The sequence below is a fragment of the Cheilinus undulatus genome, linkage group 16, assembly GCF_018320785.1.
Source record: "Cheilinus undulatus linkage group 16, ASM1832078v1, whole genome shotgun sequence".
Classification (NCBI taxonomy): Eukaryota; Metazoa; Chordata; class Actinopteri; order Labriformes; family Labridae; genus Cheilinus; species Cheilinus undulatus.
This window is the reverse complement of record NC_054880.1, coordinates 45,313,929-45,334,322: the sequence shown is the minus strand read 5'-3', so window position 1 is coordinate 45,334,322 and position 20,394 is coordinate 45,313,929. Positions and strand designations below refer to the sequence as shown.

General features: G+C 41.6%; 1 long non-coding RNA gene across 1 annotated transcript in view; it reads right to left on the bottom strand.

The window, feature by feature from the left end:
- Positions 1 to 3,937: 3,937 nt before the first annotated feature.
- LOC121523157 overlaps positions 3,938 to 20,394 on the bottom strand; it is a 27,065-nt gene continuing 10,608 nt past the window's right edge. The window contains exon 3 of the long non-coding RNA XR_005993032.1: positions 3,938 to 4,110. This is a non-coding gene — a long non-coding RNA (uncharacterized LOC121523157). The remainder of the gene's footprint in view (positions 4,111 to 20,394) is intronic.

Genomic DNA, 20,394 nt, shown 5'->3' with positions numbered 1-20,394 from the left:
TGCTCCCTCGGCGCCATCTTTCCGCCTGGCTGTATCTCTACCATACAACTGAACGGTGTGACCACGTTTCTGCTCGACAAATGCATTAAAAGCTGCAGAGGAGATTTCAGTGTGTAAGCCCGACCCTCGGCTGTCACATTCAAGTCTCGGTGCACGCGCGCTCACGCACACGCTTCCATCTCTCTCTCTCTCTCTCTCTCTCTTACATGAGCGCACAAGCCGTACACCCACACGTTCGCGATAAGGCCTGAGCACTGGTAGTCATTTAGTTCAGCTTTGTCTTTTTACAGCGTCTCCCTGATGAACTGCAGAAAATGCTAGCACTTGCAGTATTTGAATTATTAGCAAAACGGCACAGCTTTAACTTAATCCAGTGTTGCTTATAATCTGTGTGTGAGTGTGTGTGGAGCCTAATATGAAAGGAAGAAAAAGTGGGTATGTAAATTAGAGTATGCTGCTTATCTCTGAACCAAAGAGTCTGATGCTGACTGCGTGTGTTTAAGAAGGTACCCACCGCTACAGCTGCTCTTTCTTAACAGCATTAGACCCGAGTTATTACAGATGTGATGTGGGAAAATTTAATGTAGAACCATAGAGGAGTCATCGCTCTCTGGGTGCCAGAGACACAAAGAAATTAAAATGCAAATAATGCAAATAAAATCATCACCACTTGGAATCTGTTTGTGTTGCAGTGCAACCCCTGCATGTCTGGACTTGTCCAACCGACTGTAATATATCAGGAGCCATTCAGGGCTTTATGGATTGCTTGCCCATTTTCTCTCTCTCTTTAAGGAGGTATATTTTTTGATTGTCTGGCCTTTGGTTTAAGTGCAGATCTATAAATTCACTACTTTGTGCCTGATGCTTACAGATGGTTTTGGCACAGAGGCCTGCCAAAGGACCACTAACCCTGATGACTCCTGCAGGTTGCCAGTTCTGGGCAGGGCAGGGCCTGGCTGGGAGAGCTGGATCGCCGGGTGGACGGGCCGACCTGGCGCTGGGCTCGCGAGGCAGAGATCTGCAAAGAAACGACAAGGTCAGCTATTTAGCAGAACACCTTCAGCACCTTAATACCGCTCTGTAAAAATGCCGACGTTCCTAAGGTGGTGGACGAGAATTGGCGATAACCGTCGTGGCCGCCTACTTGTACTTCCAGTCTAAATGTAGCATCTTTTTACAGATGCTACAATAAACCGCATTAGCAGAAAGCATAATGGCTCCTACAGTTAAAGTATATTGAGCTTAGTAATTATGGATTAGCAGAGATCTCCAGTGAGTGAAGACTTCCCTAGACACATAGCTGTCAGTAAAAAGCAGAGGCAGGATTATTCTCACATAACATTAGCACACAGAGAGCACACATGTACATTAATACTTGCACGTAAACACGCACACACCTCAGACCTACTCACTTTTGTCGGCCATCACAGACAGGATGCCGGCTCGGCAGCCATTTTGCTGCTCTGGAATGTTCAATTAGTGTAATTGTTGCTTAGGCAATCAGTTCTCGGCGCTACAGACATCATATATGAAGCATACTGACACTTCAGGCTCCATGACACTAAAGTCACCTTAAGAAACCCAAGTTAAAGAAAAGGAATCCTGATTGGAGGTCTTTAATCAGCGCTGAGGCCCCATGGTACAAACCAGGACATGTATGACGGCCAGCGTGTCGATGCTCGTGCAGCCATGTGTGAACCGGCGTGAATGTATGTATTGCGCACAGCTCGTCGTAACGTATATGGCGAGGGGGGGCACGCCCTACAGATTCTCAGGGCTCATATATGGAGGAGGGGACGAGCGTGTGCATGTGAGCTCAGAGAAAAGAGGGAGGAAATGGTAAGGGTGAGAGAGATGGAATAAAATGGAAGAGGAGGGATGCAGAGGAAGAGGGAGAGAGAGGGAGAGAAGGGCACTGAAAGAGAAATGTACAGCTTGTTCTCACCGCCACCATTTTTACACACAGACTAAGCAGTTTGGTTGAGGTTAATTCGGTCGATTTTTTGTGTAGATAAAGATTATTCTGCTCTCAATGATACTCAGAAAATAGAGGAAGATAGCTCACACCTGTCATGCATCAAACTATATGATAATCTCTTCAAGAACAACTCCTCTATCCCAGGTTAATGCATGCAGAATGGTCCAGTGTCACTGTAGGTGAATGCATGACCTGCACACTAGCATGTCCAGAGCAGGAGCTCAGCTCTCCACCCATATAGACCCTCTCTAACCTAATTTGTCTCGCCTACACAGCACTAACCAAAATTGATCTGAAAAACCCTAGAATTTTCACTCCTTACATAAGAGATATTTCCGACCAAAGAAAACAGGTCTTTCTGGATGCCAAAAACGCTCTTTTTTGAAAGGGGTACACTGTAATCTAAGAGTTTTCCTTTCTGATTCAGCATTTATTAAATGAAAAAAGCTTTGACTGGTGCTTAAACACTAACCTGCACTTTTAAAAACTACACAGCCCTGCATTCTCACTTCAAAGATCTGCAATCACATGGGCAGGATTGAACAAAGGCCACATAAGGATAAGAGCACATCCATGGCAGTTGTTCAGAGAGGATTGACAGTCTATCTTCATAGTGAAGATCCTTCCCAAGCAGGGTTGAACGAGGCTCTGCTGGTTCTGTGTGACGCTGGAGAGTCACTGACCGGCTGTCAAACAGGACAGTTGGAATCAGGGTGTCCAGGACCGAGAACACAGCGGCGCAATGCGTACATGTGATCTTTTCGAAAACGGACGCCACCTTACAGGACGAGCTCAGACACTCATGATCAGACATACTGTACGCACACGCTGACGGCTGACGTGACCGACCAACATACAAACGCCCCGTCCCGAGCTCCCCACCCGCACGTACACACTCATTGAGAGTATGACACGAGACTGCACATATGATTGCCGCCCTTTGTCTGAGTTTATCGGTCAGTAATGGCCGTCAGTTCAGAGCGCTGTGATCCTGCTCTCCTCCTTCCACAGGCTCTCTCTCTCTCCTCCTCTGACACGAGCAGTCATGTGCATGGCAGATGACCCCTCCTAGAACACATGTGTCTTAACCTCTTTCTCCGTGGTATGTCTACTGCACATTACAGTAGTGTCATGACCGCCACCCCCACCCCCACCCCCCTCCTCTCAGCCTCCGTGTCCTCAGAACACACCACCACCCCCACCACAACCCCAACCCCCACCCACCGGGTGATCATCTGCTGTGACCGTGTCCTCCTATCACCGTGAGTCAGGAGTGTTCGACAGTGATGGGTGGTGGTGGGGGGGGGCTGACAGTGAGGGGGGGGGGGGGGGGGGGGGTGGTGGTGCACCCTATTTGACTTCTTTTCTCTTTCCGATCAGACGTGATTGCTGACGGAGAGAACTTTCCCACCCATAAGCGGCGGCGTGAAAGCTGCTACAGCGCCAGACAGAGGGGACCCTTTGTCTCCCACCACCACTGGGGGAGGTATGGCGTATGTACACTCACACGTATACTGTACACTCTGGCATGGCTTCAAACATGCACAGGAATCATGCACGCGCTCACACAATCCACTTTTGGTACAGAGTTTTAAGACAAAAGGTTACAAAAGTGACAATACCCACATCCTGGAGCGCATCAGCAGCTGCACACCTGTGTATGTAAATCTGTTTAATTCAGCACATCCCTGTGTGAAAACAATGTGGAAGCACTCCTTTGTGCACATGTGCAGGATATGTGTCAAAGTGCATGCGTGTGAGTATGTGTCCTCAGACTCACCTGGCAGCACCCCTGGAGCTGGTTGTCGTGGTAATGCAGCCTCAACTGGGGTTGCAGAGCTTGTGACACCTGATGTCCCTCCTCCCTCTCACTCTCACTCTTTCTGCTGTAGTATGGGATCAGTAGCTACACCCTAGCACTGACAGAAGAGGGGGAGACAGGGAGGAGGGGTTCTTATCCAGCCTGGCGGATTGTACCACCCACTGCCCGCAGACGAGGGGACGCCGCGGGGAAGAGCTGGTAGGGTCAGCGTCGACGAGGCTCTGCCGAAGCGCCGTTGAACATCCCTGCTGTCTGCGCTCACATGGTCTCTCCCTGCTTCCTCGGCTCTGATTGGACAGCGTGCTTCCTCCTTCATCAAAATGTAAAATTCCAAGACAGAGAGAGTAGTGCAGTGTTAGTGTGTGTGTGTGGGAAAAAGAGAGAGTGAGACAGACAATGCGAGAGAAAAATGTGTGTACCACTAGTGTGTATTTGAGACATATTTGTCATGCAGACCGGTTTGACTGTATGCATGAATTTTAGAGTGTGCATGCGAGTGAGTGAGCGTGTTCACGTTCATGTATGCCTTTGTGTCAGGCAGACGATATACAGGATGCCATTGTCTGTGTGGGCGTGTGATAGAGGAAGAGGTAGTCGAGGGAGAGACACAAGACAAAGAGAGAGAGAGAGAGATAGGAAGACATGGCGTGTGATAGATAGAGAAAAAGAGAGCAATGTGTATGGCCTGAGAGCTGTCATCATTAGTCTCCGCAGTGGCTGGTGTTGGGCGGCAAAGGGGCTTGTCAGTCAGCTACTGTCACAACATGTCACAGTGAACGGACGCACACTAACACCCGCTTTCCCAGAGGATATCACGTCAAGATGTGGGCCAGTTTTTGCTCTGACAAGCCGATGCAACCCCCCGACAACCTTTCACCCCGACTCCTCTGGGTCTTCTGCGACGGTGTCACACGCGGGATCAATCCCTGATTCGCCGGTTTTACTATGAGCCTGGAAGATTTGAGGAAAGGTCGAATAAGGCGAGATGGGAAAGGCAGCGAAAAGGGCGAGAGAGAGCTAAAAGGCAGATGGCAGCAGGCACATACACGCGGCCAAGTCTCCTGAGAACTTACTGGTGAAATACTGCTGACTCACTGTACTCTGGCAGGCCCTAAAACACACACAGATTAACCTCTACATTCAGTGTATTTAATATAGACTGTTTAATTATCAAAAGAAATCAATGGCTGATTATATTGATGCAGGGGTGAGTAAGAAGATCACACAACAAAGCAGGTTTTTGTTCCCATCAGATCGATCCCCTGTAGTTCACTGCGGAGGGAGTTTTGTCCTCACATATAAAACAGAACCATCCCTTTTTCCTGGCTTTTCTCTGTCTCTCTCCTGCTGCCGATTTAATTACCTTCTATATTTATCGGAGCTCAAGATGCTATTTTGGTTTCGAGACTCTTGTCACTGATATCGGGAGGCTACATTATTCAGAGTGAGAGCACCAGGGGCCGTCACACACAGAACAAGAGCTCTGTTGTTAACCCTGTAAAGAAGCACAGAGGATATGTCACACTTCCAGTAAAGCTGACCATGTGTGCGTTTACTGTCCGACATCCTTATTTCACACAATGCTGCTTAAGTAGGCCTGCTTTTAGGTGTGGTCTGACTCCCTTGCATCTCAATTTTCTGAATTCTCCATCTCCAAATCTCAGCTCAGGAGAAAGAAGATTTCACGCATAAAAGCAGGTTGCTGCACATAAACGCAGATCTGCATGTACGCCCGTGCACAAAGCGACAAACAGCTGCTATAGATCCGTGTCCTCCATATTTGGTGGTGATTTATGATTGCTCTTCAGCAGAGGCCACAGTCATCTGAGAGATGATGGCCATATTGATCTGATAAACAGTTTCATTTACTGCCAAAGCCCACCATTCATACTCACACTCACACACGCTGGCATGGGCACACTCCCACGTACACACGAAGAAAAGACACATAGATTCACAGCAGGAATAACCCAGCTTTCTGCTTCATCAATTCCCCACCTCCTCCACGTCTGCTTTTCTGTTTCTCTGCTCTTTCTCTTCTCCTCCCCCCAGGCCACCTCACCCTCTCCTCTGCTCTCAACGCGCTTTAACCCGTTCCTCTTCTGCCCTCCTTTTCCTCCTTTCTCCCAGCATCCTCTGCCAGTCACCTGGTTCTCTACCATTATTCTCCCCCACGCACCACGGCCTCTTTGTCTCTGCGTTCAGCACCGCATGCCTTCATGCTACAGTTTGCCAACATCTCCCAGCAAGTATTTGACAGAAACATGAAGGAGAGGTTCAACATGTGCAATTCAACATCACAGCTTGTTCAAAAGACCGGCTAAATCACAGATTTAGTTTTATTAATTAATTCTATCTTGAAGCATTTCCACAACAAAAGTCTGCTGAAGCAGCGAGTGCTTGCTTTAATCTTTCTGTCGGTCCAGAAGTGCTACCTTAATAGTGAAATAAATCAGATCATCATAAACACCATATGGTTTTGTCTGTTTAAAAATCTAAAAAACATCCCTCTCATCCTGCACAGCATGTAAATATGGTCCATGGAAGCACAAAGAAGGAATTATGGCCATAAAAATGTGGAAGAGAACCACTTGAATTAAAATCTCAGCCCCCTGAAGCCTCATTTTAGATCCAGCTAAATTTCCATTCTTACACAGAACGTGGATTGTGGATTTTTTCTCCAATATTCTTATCGCCAGGCATATGCTCGAACCAAAAGGATAGTCAGATGGTTGAACAGCATCTGAAACCAAAAAGACGTATGACGAACAAATTGAGTTGGCCGTGCGACAGTTTCTGTAACTTTCTGAGTCAGACATTCAGAATCGCTTTTTACCAGCTATGAAATCAGCAGAGATGAAGACGGAGCTTAAACTCCTCTCTCTCAGGCCTTGGTATTATTATTCCTCCAAAATGAATTTGAGAAATGATTTTCCTTTGAATGTGTTTGGCATTATAATCGTCTTCCACACAACAGAATGCAAAAAAAAACTGTTTTCACATATGCACTCCTGAAAAGTGGCTCTGAAAACTTCCAGAGTTTCTTGTTCACACATGTCCTTCACAGCAGGAAGTTTTACAGTCTGACGAGTAAAAATTTCACCACGCTTCACAAATTTCACTCTAGCCTGAAGAGAGTGATAGCAGAGAATGCATGCCTTGTTTTCTGAAAATCTTTCAGCTAAAGCTATAGCTCTGCAGCATTAAACTTAGTCGCTCTGGTTTTAAATGAAGAGAAAGGTCACCCAGCTGTTTTCATATTCTATCTGAAATAACACGTGAGAAAGCACGTTGGTGTGGTGTGGACAAACGCTCACACACACACACACACACCAGAGTCTCTTAAAATCCTGTGGTAAACCCTGTGTTTACATGAATGTTTCACTTCCAGGAGCAAGTAGGTTAGCTTGCCGATTAGCGTCTGTTACGATCATTCATTTAAAAAGACTTCAAATGATCACCCACTGTCCACACAGAGTAGATCACAGTGTTTAGATCTAAAGAACCAAAGTAAGCCTGTTCAATTCAGAGCTACCAAGGTGATCAATGATGAATTAAACGCATCATGCTCCATTAAAAAATGGGGCTCGTACTTCCTGATTGCCTTGTGACGTCTGGTGGAACAGTCTAATGCTGCGTTCCATTTGTCATTGTAACTCGTATTCCGACTTGTTTTTCCGACTTCCGACTGGAAGTGGCAAATAGAACGTCCCTCCAAGTCGTATTTACAACTCATGAACTTGGTATTGCACGGAGCACCCTGACCACGATGTCCCAACATGGCGGCGCAAAGTATTAAGTGTTACAAAAACTTAGATTTTGACCTGTTTTCAGAACCTTTAGCTATTTCTCAGTGCATTTTTAGAAACTGTAGACACAGCACTACCCTGTGGTTGCATGTCGTGTGCAGCAACAGTCTTTTAATACATGAAGTACCGCACAATGTGTTGTTTTAAAGGTTTATCGGCTACCAACTGATCAATGATGCTAAAAACAATGGCAGGATAACGCAAGAACGACATCTGCCATTTTTCCAACTTTTTTTTTTTATTGATATATGTGAAGCACATGCATGCATACTTACAAACATTACTTAAATGATTCACCCGTCTATATACGAATTAATACACTATATACCTATAAATTAAATAAACATATTTAAGGATTCACTAATGTCCAGAGTTTTCATTGCTTTTTTGTGTTTCATTTCATGTACTGAGGTCATATAATATTCTATTTCTGTTTTAAATTGTTGTATCTTTGGTAACTTTTGAGTCCATTTACACTTATGGATATAATATTTATCAAACAATATCAGTAAATTCAAAATATAAAGCTTTTTACAGTTACCCTTTCTATTGTCATAATGAAAAATTACATCCTTTTCTTTGAACTGAACTTTGGAGCCCGTTTGTACATTATAGAGTTGCTCTTCATCCAACCAAAATAAGCCACTATGGAGACACACTTTTCTCAACTCATCGTGGTTATGACAAATGGAACGCAAACAACTGGGAAATCTGTTTTTTTCAGATGAATGTGACGTCATTCCCAGTTCCGACTTCAGATCTCCGAGGTAAAGGGAATGCAGCATAAGGCCCCGTTTACACAACAACGTTTTGCTTCATTTTCCGTTTTCGTTTCCAAAAAGTTCCATGTTCAGACGGCAACGTTTTCAAAACGATCTCCGTTCACACGAGACTGTGGGAAACACCAAAAACGATGTTGTATACATGCCAGGCCAGTAGATGGCGGTGTGATTTTGGCGCCTGCACCAGATTCTAACTGGACCCATACGCCCAAGTGATGGTGAAGTACATCAACACTCTGTTGAAGAAGTACAGTTAAATTCAAAAGAGTGAGGAGCACCAACAGTACACTGGTGTCGGCCATCTTTGTTTTGGGCTTGCGTTATAAGCCTACTCGCGCATGGATATTTACTGCAGCCGCAGTGCACGTGTCCGTTTTCAGAAAGTGCTGGTTTCCCTGTTTCCACGGAGACGGAGACGGGGGCATTTTGCTTTCACTCTGGTGCCCGTTTCAGAAAGGTTCCGTTTTCAGGCACCAAAACGCCATTGCCATGTAAACAGACAGCCAAAACGCTACAAAACTTTTGCGTTTTCACTTGAAAATTTTGTTGTGTAAACGGGGCATAAGGGCCAATCCCATTTCTACCCCTTCCCCTTAGCCCTTCTCCTTGGTCTGTTCCTTCCCCTTAAAACAGAGGGGTAAGGGGTAGTGGTGAAAACCTTCCCTTAAGAAACGAGACGCCACGTGATTTCATCATCACACACTGCCAGTAAACAGCTGCGTCATCGGAGGTGACTATAAAGCTTTGACCATCTTGTTCATACTGCGTTGATCTTCTCCACTTATTTATACAATTAATAACTCCCAACACTTGTAGATACCAAAAATACAATAAACTCCAATCCTCAGTGGCTAAAGATTGAATATATGAGACAACACAACTGTTGTGTTTTCTATAATCATTATGCCGAAAATATTTTTCATTTATGCGCCTCTATCGTAGTCCTTTGTGCCATTTCGCAATTGAACGCAGTGCATGGAGGAGAAATTCATCATAACTGTGGTTTTAAGTGTGGTCCTGGAAAATGTTCGTTTCAGAGGCTATGTAGCCCTTGGCCCTCGATTCAAAAGAGAATTGGGACACCGCTTCACCTGATGTGAACATGCAAAACCAAGAGGAGGGGCTAAGTTAAAGGCTAAAGGGTAGAAAGTGGATTCACCCTAAGTCTCTGTGTTGGTAAGAAGTTATAAGATGTGACTTTGTTTAAACATTTATTCAATAGTTTTTGATTCTAATCTGGTTTTCTATTAATAAACATTTATTTTGTCAATCATTATTTGTTCTGTGAGAGAATGAACAATTATTTGAAAAAAAGAGGCTAGAGCGGTAGTTGAAAGACGACTGCAGTGGGTTAAGAGGCGGGGCTACATAGGGTGAGTAGAGCTAGCATGCTAGCATTAGCCATGTAAAGGTGGCATGTAATGCAAATCTGTGTATCTCTTGGTTCCCAATAAAGAGTGAAATCAACAGTGTGCACTAGGAATGGGCGATATCTTGTTGTTTGCGATATACCGCAAAAAAAACTTTCCACGATGAGAAAACAGAATTCAACGATAATAACGATAAACTATGATTGATGACAATGATAATCAAACTTAGTTTAAAATAATTCTTCAAATTTTTTATTGTTATTAATTTTAACAACAAGAGTTTCAGCTTGGACTTGCAGTAAGTGACTTATCTCTGTAAAAACAAACATGGTGGAGCCTGGCAGCTCTGCTCCACTGAAGGAACCTCCAGACTGAAAATATCAGACTGAATTTTGGATTTAAACACTAAAGATAGAGGCAAACTGGACAAAAAAGACCATATCAAGGATGGGCCACAGGGAGGTAAAATAGTGATGTAAATACTTCTAGTTTAGGGTAAATTGTTAATGCAAACCCTGATATTTTAAATAATGTCCCAAGCTGGAACATTATTGTACTATTTCCAACTAAATTTCTCTTTGAATCTCTTAAATGTTGAAGCAACATCAGGTTTTTTAAATAAAATATCCCTACATGAATCAATATCTATTTCTATATTTATATAAATATATTTATATGTAGCTGGTGTAGTTAAGCAGCCCATTTGATACATTTTACCTAGAAAAAAAAGGTTGTGTTGATTGGTGCTATTTTTTTTTTTTCATGATTATATCGTTATTGCACTACATACAGAAAAATATCGTGATAAATGTTTTAGTCCATATCGTCCATCCCTAGTGTGCATGAAGGTAACATCCATACCCAGCATCTTAGTTAGCATGCTGAGGATGATTGTTCAGTGTTAATGCAGCCACTCTGGTCTCTAATACTGGAACAACTAAACCCTAAGTGCCCAGCAAGGTGCTGAACATTGAAGCTTTGTTATTCTGGGAATCATACAGTACCTATAAAAAAGTGTTCAACCTGTTGGGTTTGTACCCTTTTATTTATTTTAAATACCAATCATGGTCAAAATATCGTGGCTTTTTTGACAAACAAATTTAGCAAAAAAAAATCCTCTTTAATGTCAAAATGAGAACACATTTCCACAAAGTAACGTCCATTCAAGAAAAATGTGTTATGTAAAATAAGTGACTGCATAAATATTCAACAGAGTTCCAGTCTGCTGGTGCCAGTAGTCTCACAATTAGTGAAATGAGGATCACCTGAGTGCAGTGAATGTGCCTAAACTAATTGGAGCATAAAGACACCTGTGTCTGGAAGGTCCAGTCACTGGTTCACCAGTATTTCTGGCTACCGTTACACCATGGAGACAAAAGAACACTCCAAGCAACTCAGACAAAAGGTTATTGAAAAGTCTAAGCCAGGGGATGGATGCAAAAAAATCCCAAAGCTCTGAACATCCCCCAGAGTTCAGCTAAATCCATCATGAAGAAATGAAGGAATATGTCACATGTGTAAATCTGCCTAGATCAGACCGTCCTCACAGACTGAGTGAGCGTGGAAGAAGGAGACTAGTGAGAGAGGACACCAAGACAATTTGTGGCTGGACTTGACAAGGGTTGTTCATGCCAAATCTCCCTGCAACCTGACAGAGATTGAGCAGTTTTGCAAAGAAGAATGGTGTGAAATAGAAGTGTCCAGATGTGTAGGCCTATTTGAGACCTATCCACACAGAGTCAGCGCTGTGATTGCAGCTAAAGGTGACTCTACTGAACACTGACTTAAAGGATATTTAAGGAATTACTTATTTTATATTATGTATTTTTTTCATTGTTTAACTCTGTAGAAATCTTATAGTATCTGTATAGTCTTATAGCATCTTTTGGTATTATATTGACCATGATTGATGTATAAAATCAATAAAAGAGTAAAACATCCCAGAGGGTAAATATGTTTTATAGGCACTGCATGGTTTGGTTTATGAAAACACTTCTCAATCATGGTCAAAAAACTGCAAAATTTGGCTAAAATAGCAAAGCAGAAATGGAATCAAAAGAGCCAGGTCTCATTGTGGATCAGAGACAGATGATCCTGTTAACAAAAAAAGAGCTAGAATTCACATCACTAGAATGTTGCTGCTCCAGACAGCCAGTCAAATAAGAGATGAGGTAGGAATCAAGAAAACAGGCTTAGATTTTGGTCAGATGACAATCACAGAAGGTGCTTGCTTGGATGTTGTGCTCCATGCTTGATGGTGACAAAATAAATAACAAGAGAGCAACGACTGCCTGAAAATGATGTGCATTGCTTGGATTATTCATCTCTCTCTCCCAGCAAATGATTCTATCTTTGTCTTGTTAAAATGGAAGAGAAAAATCACAATAATCAGTACTACTAAACCAAAATATTTGTCTGACTTTAATACTTTAAAAGCAGTGCAGTAATTGTTCAAATCAGAGCCGATTTCCATGTTTGAAACAGGGGATAACAGACCAATGATTTTATAACTTCTTCTTTGTATAAGACTCATGCTTTGCCATTATTTTCTCCTGGTTTGACCATGACAGCAGATCACACTCTGTCCAACAGGAGACTTCTTCTGCAGAGGAAAATAAAACCCTCTTCTCTGATTCAGCAGTTAGGTATACCGATTTCAGCATCAGCTGATCAGACACACTAAACCTCAGCAACTGACATCTGGTCATGCCACATAATTTGCCAATTCCTGATATTTGTCAACAGGGTCGATGCTGGCCTCACTTTGCAAGGCCGACTGATTGGACAGAATCCATGCCTGTAATCAGACAGATATTGCAAAACTTCAATCTGACACCTTTGTGCCAGGTCTGAGAACAGATGGACCAATCAGCATCATTCACGGAGAATAAGGTGTTAGCGATGGGCGGGGCTGTAAGCTGTAAAAACGATGGTTGCAGGTGAAGTGATTACCTTGATCACCTAGATGGCTGCAGTTTGGATCAGAGCTTGACTTTATTTATTGCACTGAAAGCTTTTCGTGGTAGAAATGATGTTTTTGTTCTTCACCCAACCAGCCTAAGCATGAGTTTGCAGAACTTACAGGCAGGGTCTAGTCTTACTGCAAGCTGGTAAACAAGCATCTATAGCAGGGGTGTCAAACTCAAGGCCTGGGGGCCAGGTCCAGCCTGTGGTACAGTTACACCCAGCCCGCAAGATAATATCATATTCTTTAACTGGCCCTAAAATATGGGGTCAGATTCCTTCAGTATAAAAATGTAAACTTAACCTTGATTATATCAAATATCCTTAAGTCATAAAAATGTGAAACAGTAAACAGTAAAAATAATTAGACAAAAAGAAATGTGCAAAAAAATTTTAATTTGTGTTTTCATTTCATTTTCTCAATTTTCAATTACATGGGCTTTTATTTCATGTTTAACTTTTACATTTCACATTTTGAGTTTTTATCTCATATTCTGACCTTTTCAATTTATTATTTTGACTTTTAATCTCATATTTTGACCATTTTCAATTTATTATTTTGACTTTTTGTCTCATTTTTTAGCCTTTTTAATTTATTTCAACCTTTATCTCATGTTTTGACATTTTAGATGCACCATTTTAACTTATAAGTCATATTTTTGCCTTAAAAACATGACTGTGGCTATCTTTTTTATATAGTTTCCTTTTAAAAGCATTATTTTAACATCTAATTTTACATTTTGACCTTTCAAACTAATAAGTTTGACTTTTTATTTCTGATTTTATGCATTGTAACTTGTCATTTTGACTTTTTAAATCTCAAAATCATTTATCATCAGTGCAAATATATTACTGGGTTGATTGCTTGGTTAAATGTGGACCCTGTTAGGCCCCCAGGTTAGACCTTAATTCAGAATCCGGCCCCTGCTGTGACTGAGTTTGACACCCCTGATATATAGTGACAGTTTTATCAAAAGAAGAGCAAAGAACCACACTGAGAACATTTTAGTGGACCGGCTTCGGCATGAGTTTGATTCACCAAGTGGCCCCAACAAACAACAACAGTGCCCACATGTTAAGCTCAGGTTGAGTATTTTATCAGTGAGGCCCACCGTGTCCTGTCACTAAGGATGGGTACCAAAATCTGGTACCAGCGTTGCACCAGTGCCAACACTTCCAATTCCAACAAGCCAATCAAAACATGGATTTTGGTGTTTCTTTTGGGTTCGTTACCACCCACAGGTGACCCATAATTTATGCAGGCTTAAACTCGTTTTATTTCAACATAGCATGTTTAACTTGTATTCATTTGGCTGTGGAGTAACACCTCTGCTCTACTAACGAGTGTCTTTATTTCATTTATGAGTTGTCTCTGATGTAGCACCTGTGCATGAACCTGGCTGAGTCTTCATCTAAAGAAGTCACAACTGTTTGTTTTCTTATCCCACGTCCAATCGGCATCTTTTAAACACATTTATCTGAGTTATTTTGGCCCACAGTACTGAGACAGCTCTCATTAATGCGCCGTCTTTCATGTTTTGATTTACTAACATGAGTGCATGACAGTACGCTGCTGTTATAGTGCAGAAATACTGTTAATGGTGTTGATGGTTTTGATTCTGTTTCAGAAAAATCCCTCTTTTTGATGATTTGTATGGATCATTACTGGTTTTGATGGCAGAGGGAGGGTCGGTGGCCAATGATGAGAGAGAGCGCGGTGTGCGGTGAATCGACTCGTCTCACTGAAGAGATCATTTATGAACAATTAAACTATGCAGGAACTTTAAGCACTACCTACTGTCATTCCTACATTTGTTTCTTGGATTTCTCAGTCTGTTGACCATTATATCTATCCTCCTGAAAGTTTGGATTTGGGTACATTTCCATTTTAAAATCATTGATAGAGCACTGGTATAATACCCAGATAATACCCAGCTCTACTCTTCACTCTGATTGGTCAGTAATGAATGTGACAGAATGTTAGTCCATTTATCAAGAGGGACCTGGATGCAGCCGAAGACCTCCGCTTCATACCGAGAGTCGGACGAGCGCCGCCATATCTCGTCTTCTTATACTGGAAGTCACTTAAATTGAACCTCTTCTTCGTTGTTTTCCTCATATATAAATGTTCTGTACGTATACATGTATATAGCGTATTAGTTTGTATATAAACGGGTAAATCATGTAAATAATGTCTGTATGTATGAAGAAAAAAAACATTTCTGCGTGCGTCGCTGCCATATTAAAAGACTAAAAAGCACAATGATTACATAACTGTAATTTTAATCAATCGATTTATGATTTAAATTCACGTATCACTGAGCACACAGACATAACTGGCTTGCTGGCCGGATGTCGATGTTGCCGCCATGTTGCCAGAGGAAGGTCCGCTACGTTATTTAGTACAAGTAGACAAGGAATGTGCAAGTTTGAGGAATAAAAGCTCAAACTATAAGATTAAATTAATTTTAATAAATCATTTATACTCCAAGATCCATATCAATATATGGGTATGTATGTATATATTATATATATTCTTTTTCCCTTTGTCAATGTATTTTAATGAACTGTGTGAAGCACTTTGAATTGCCTTGTTGCTGAAATGTGCTATACAAATAAACTTGCCTTGCCTTGCCTTTATTAATTATATAAAATATCTGTATTGTACTAATCATTTACATATGTATTAGATTGTAAACTTAAAACAAAAAGTAAGGCAGTTTGTGAGAAAATGTGGCCCATTTTCCATGGGTGCAACCCACATCCTCAGCTCTGCTGCTCATCCCACAAATGCATGATCCTTACAAATGTGGCTCCATTTAAAAGGGTAGTAAACAGACTGTCCAGTGGTATAGGATTTATTACCAGGAAGCATTGTTACAACAAAGAAATAATGTACCAAACACAAACTGCCTTACTTTTTGTTTAAGTTTGTATATATATTATATCATAATTAAAAAAAAATCTATACATATATGAAACTATATTTTGTATTAAATTATTTTATTTTAAATCATGGGGTACATCTTCTCATTTAACTAAGAAAATACAAGAAAGCAGATTCTGCTTTTATCTTTCACTATCAGTTCTTATTTTAATATGGATCCTTTTTTATAAATGATTCATTAAAATCCATGTTATCTCGTGGTTTGAGCTTTTTATTCCTTGTCTACTTGTATTGCATTACCTAGCGGACCTTCCTCTGAAAACGCTGACACATTCAAATCACATCTCAAGACTTAGTTTTATTTCAATCTTCTAATCCCTATAGTTGGGTCCTTGTTTTGGGCCTGTTGATTTGTGATTGCAGTATGCCCTGTCAAATAGGTGTATGCCTATGTGGACGTTACATGTGTTCACATTAATGTATATTTGTTCATTTACATTTTTGTGTTTTTCTTCCCATCTGTGTTTGTGCATGTTTTCCCCTGATGATTGTCGATGTTTGTCTGTATTTACTTTCCTTAATGTACAGCACTTTGGTCAGCTGCTGCTGTTTTTAAATACATTTTGATCAATCTGATTGAACATGGCAGCCAATCTCAAGTGGCATATTATGTCTGTGTGCAGTGATGTGAATTTTGATCATAAATCGACTGATTAAAATTACAGTGATGTAGTCGCTGTGCTTTTGAGTCCGAAAACTTGCGTATTTTTCGTCTACTTGTATTTACTTGTGACAGACCTGCCTCTTTTAATATGGCGGCAACGCACAAAGAAAATGTTTTTTTTCTTCATACATACAGACATTATTTACATGATTCACCCGTTTATATACAAATTAATACACTTTATACATATAGCCATGTATACATATAGAACGGTCATATTCAAAGAAAACAACGAAGAAGACGTTCAATTTAAGTAACTCCCAGTATTAGTAGAAGAGAAATGGCGGTGATAGTCCAACTTCCACTGTGAAGTGGAGATCCGCTGCATCCAGGTACTCTTGCATTTAACACCAGAGAATTTTTTAAAGGGTTCAGCCCTTCCTAATCACAGACTATGGGCTGCTGAAATAGATATATGAGTAAAGGGTTGATAAACACTCCTAAACATCAAATTTAAGACTCTTTAAGACCTGAACTGAGGAAAAATGCACAGCACAAAATGAAAGTTGCAGAAAACAAATTGAGGCAGTTCAGTTGCTTGCACAAAGATCGCGATGGTTGCACATCAATTGCAAGATTTAAATATCATCACCCCTCCCACTCACTCTTGATGAGTTTGCCTGAATATTACCTGTTATATTTACCCACCAGCTCAGTATGGCGTCTTATGGAAATTCTAATAATGCAGGTGAAGTGAGAGGCACCTGGCTGCAGACACTGGACCTCTGTAAACGCATGGATAGTTGTTATTTCTGTAAGCACTTCAGCAGTTGACTTCTGTCAGCGGATGTGCCAGCAGAATCTGTGTTTACTGCCTCCCTCTGCTTCCAGCCTGAACTTTGGAAGAGAAATGATAGCAAGAGAGGGAGGTTTTTAAAGACAGGAAGAGACTGGTGTAAAAGGAGAGAAAGAAAGAGGCCGTAAATGTGAGCTTTATTCAGCAATGATAAAGCTGGGGAAACATACCAGCATCTAAAAGCTGGTGAATTTAAAAGATAATTAAAAGGTAACTTGAAATTAGTTTATAATGAAATAAGTCCACAGCTCCTAAATGTCTCAATCACGTGCGAGGTGGGAGAAAAAAACTATTCTTAGATGCGCTGAAGAGTGGAGGTGGAAGATTCTGAATCGATTTATAAATGTCCAACAATTGATGATTGATAAGAATTTAAATATTTAATACAGTAGAACAGCAGGAACAAAAAGGTGGAACTCTGACATGCAGCATGTAACAGCAAGATTCAGATTACCAGTGGTTCATCCAGGAAAAAGGACATTTTAATGTTTGTCATTTTTAGCTGCAACCTTTGAATCAGTGCAACTATACATTTCCAGTTTACACACATCTCCCATTATAGCTGCCAAAATTAACACTGACCTCCACCATGTTAGCCAAAGAATCACTGTAGCAAAATGGAAAAATGCTAACTCGGTATCTTGTAGCCACTAGGCTGGGTATTGGTAAGAACCTCACGATTTTGAGCAATGAAACGTCTGAAAATATAAATTTGCTTTATAATAACTTATTTGTGCACATGGAGTGCAAAAGTAAAAAACATGACAGTTCTGTATAAACCTGAAAAAGGAAAGTGCTTGTAAACTTAAATAATATTTCTCTCCTCTTGGAAATTGTGATAAACCTCACATAACATGGTTATGGTTGGTGGTTGTTTGGTCAGTGCGGCCTCCGTCCATACAACGCGAATCACACACACAGCGACCCCCACTGGCCAGGAGGTGAATCGATTCAGAGGATTTGCTGAATCGATATTGAATTGGGGGTGGGAGGGGGGTATTGCAATGCATGGATTAATGGATATTTTTACCCACCCCCAGTAGCCACTAGTCAAAAGTATCTTTACTGCTAGCTGGTTTTTGTTGGGCAGCAATGATGGACCAGTCTCATCAAAAGCCACATTTCCATTTATTCCAGTCTAATGTCAGGAATGAACTGAGCTAAGAAGTTTCTGTTTAATTGGTGTGACGGGTCAGATTTTTATTAGCCCCTGCTGCTAACTCAGGAAAACATCTGATTTCTTTTTTAATACAAGGCTTTTTCATGGGATGTAGATATTTATAGTTCTGAATGAAAATGGTCACATCTAAAACAAAAACATCAAACTAGTGTGTTTGCCATTTTTGAGTCAACAAATCATGTCAGATGGGGAAAAACACACACACAAGTAAGAACAAGTGCACGACATATTCATACACACACAAACACACACTAGAAGGCTTTCAGTTTCTAAATCAATCCCACATCCGTAGCTAATGCAGTGCTGGGCCCTCTTCAGGAAGCATTAGGCCTATTAGTCAAAGTGTGTACGCATTCCTGTATTTGTGTGTGTGCAGAAGCCGCACACTCAGCAGTAGCCGATCTCAGTGGATCCTGTGGGGTCAGCAGGTGCAACAGGGAATGAGGGACCATCTTATTGTGTGTGTGTGTGTGTGTGGGTGTGGGTGTGTGTGTGTGTGTGTGTGCCCTCCCCTTGTATCCTCTGGGCTCTTTATCGCTCTAAAATTATCCTCCATTTACTGGAAGACACTGGACAGACTAAAGGGAAAGAGAAATATGGACACTTTAGTTTGAATGTTTTCCTGGATCACTTATAGAAGCAGAACTGGGAGACAAGCAGACGTCTTATCCCCAAATAAATGAATATAAAAAGAGCAGATAAGTTCAAAAGTCTGATAGATGGAGGGAACGGTGATGCAAGAGCTAACCAAAGAAGATCTCAAAACAGCTGCTTTTGCTGCACTTTTGGCATAAAAATATTATTCTCCCCTCAGGAGCCAGCGTGGATCACTAAATCACTGTGTGACATCTTTTTATCTTTCACATGCTCCTCCATTTTCCCTTTTGTCTCTCCCCTCACATGGCCTTGTGTGCCCCCCCCACACTGTACTTGTCCCTGAGGATTTTCACATCCCGGGGTGGATCAAGTCTCTGCAAATCAATATCATCCATTCATGTGGGTGCAGCTCTTGCATGATCATGTGAAATGCATGCACTTAAAAACACAGACGGAAGTTGCTGCACCAACATAAATACACTCTGTAGGCCTATGCATGACCCCAGGGGCCGGAAGAAATGGACTCAAAATGAGATTTGTTGTTAGTGCCAAATAAACTGGCAGTGCTTGGAAGCGATCTCAGCACGCTCCTGATGGGCACAGGAAGGAAAATCAGGATCACCCATATAAATAATAGTTTCAACTTATACCAGCACTCAGATCAGGGCCAGTTAATAGATCCGTGGAGATGTGGAGGATAGAAACAAGGGTAAAGGATGGAGAGAGTCAATGGAAAAGTGAGAGGGAGGAGAGAAGGAGGAAACTAGCAGAGAAAGCGAGACAGTGAGACTGGCCATTATAAATCATATCCGATGTTGGCGCCGGCAATGTATCCTAGCAACCAGACAGACCCTCCGCCTCTCCTCCATCCCCATTCTATCTTCAGTTAACAGCTTAGTCGCTCTTAATACCCATACTGCACTGGGCCATGCCCTAAAAACTCGTGGCAGGGCACAGTTTGTGCGCACAGCCGGCTAACTGATCTACATGTGGAGGTTATGCTTATTAAACTTAATAGCCGCTGACCCCAGAATAGTGCACTTTAAACATTTTTAGACTGTTTCCACACAAGCACGGAGATTTACTTCACTGACTGACATACGAAGCCATGCGTGCAGCCACGGTGGATATAAATATTTATGTATGAGTTATGTATGGGGGGCAGTTGAGAGACAAATTAAAACTAAAAAGTGCGAGCAGCGTGCTGCAGGGGAGGCTATACAGACTGGGCTCCTACACCGATCAGCCTTAAAATGCAACATACAATCAGTTTTCTATAAATTCCACTTTTAAAAAGGCTCTGCATTTTGACTGTGTCATAAACATGACACATTTTACATGCATGTAAGAATAAAGTCAATAGAGAGGGGAAAATATTAGGAACACCAACATCCACACAAACTAGAAATGTAGAATCTTTATAAAAATACATTATAGTGATGAATTGCATTTTATTGCATTGGCAGTTTCAATGATAGGCCTGTT